This window comes from Seriola lalandi, unplaced genomic scaffold (genome assembly GCF_002814215.2).
Source record: "Seriola lalandi dorsalis isolate HSWRI2012SDOR001 ecotype SW California unplaced genomic scaffold, Sedor1 jcf7180002009510, whole genome shotgun sequence".
NCBI classification, from domain to species: domain Eukaryota; kingdom Metazoa; phylum Chordata; class Actinopteri; order Carangiformes; family Carangidae; genus Seriola; species Seriola lalandi.
In genome coordinates, this window is record NW_019480163.1 from 1 (window position 1) to 896 (window position 896).

The following is an 896-nucleotide window of genomic DNA, read 5'->3' on the forward strand; positions in this document are numbered from 1 at the left end:
TACCTCAGTAGGTAATCAGCCACTCCACATGTAGTAGGACAATATCTTCCCTGAGTACACATAAAGCAAGTGAAAAATATCAATGATAGTGTGCTGAGTGATAAATACATCCACATAGCAAAACCTCAGGTTATCATCAATAGCTGTTTACTTACAAAGCCGTCATTTGGGTTGCAGATTGACGAGAGACTGTCTCCTCTTATTTGCTACAGAAGAGAAAAAAAAGAAGAAGAAATGATTGAGATGATTTCCTGCACAAGAGCAGTGCATCAGTGTAAAACGTAAACTCAGTGACTTACTGCTGATGAGAAGGAGAAAAGTAACAGAAGTCCTCCTGCCGTTGCGAGAAGTGATGGAGCCATGTTGCTTTAGCCACCAGTTGTGGTCTTGTCTTCTTGGAGAATGAGGAGCAGTTTGACTCTGGGGGGATATTTATCTGAACAAGGTCACCAGCTCAGCGTTCGATAAGGGGTTCATATGTAAACATCCCACTCACTGTGTTCAGACAAGGCTGTGACTCAAATGTCCAACAGTGGTCATTTCCCATATTTGACAGGGTCTGTAACTGACAGCTGTAGTTGGGCCATCAGAACACAGCTGTAGGTGACTCATCGGCAAACTGTATATTTATGTGGATCTCAGTGTTGGTAATGATGACAGAGCAAGTCTAAAAGCATGATGACTAACCTTTGTGTGTGATGGCAATTTTCTTTTTTTTCTCCACTCGGACTTTACCGTCAAACTGAGCTTATTCCAGTTAAGGAACAGGATTGGAACACAGTTTATTCACCTTTCTTATTCAATTTATGATAAAGATCAAAGATGACAACATGAGTCATTCCATAAAGACACAATGTCATTATAACATGTCCACGTAAAACATTAACATTGGCGTG

The 896-nt window shown here is 40.7% G+C and overlaps 1 long non-coding RNA gene across 1 annotated transcript; it reads right to left on the minus strand.

Annotated features, from left to right (window-relative positions):
- Positions 1-3: 3 nt before the first annotated feature.
- Positions 4-617, minus strand: LOC111673023 (uncharacterized). Its single transcript, XR_002762061.2, has 3 exons — positions 300-617; positions 156-206; positions 4-50 (listed from the first exon to the last, which is right to left on the minus strand). It is a non-coding gene; the product is annotated as an uncharacterized LOC111673023 (long non-coding RNA).
- Positions 618-896: the final 279 nt, after the last annotated feature.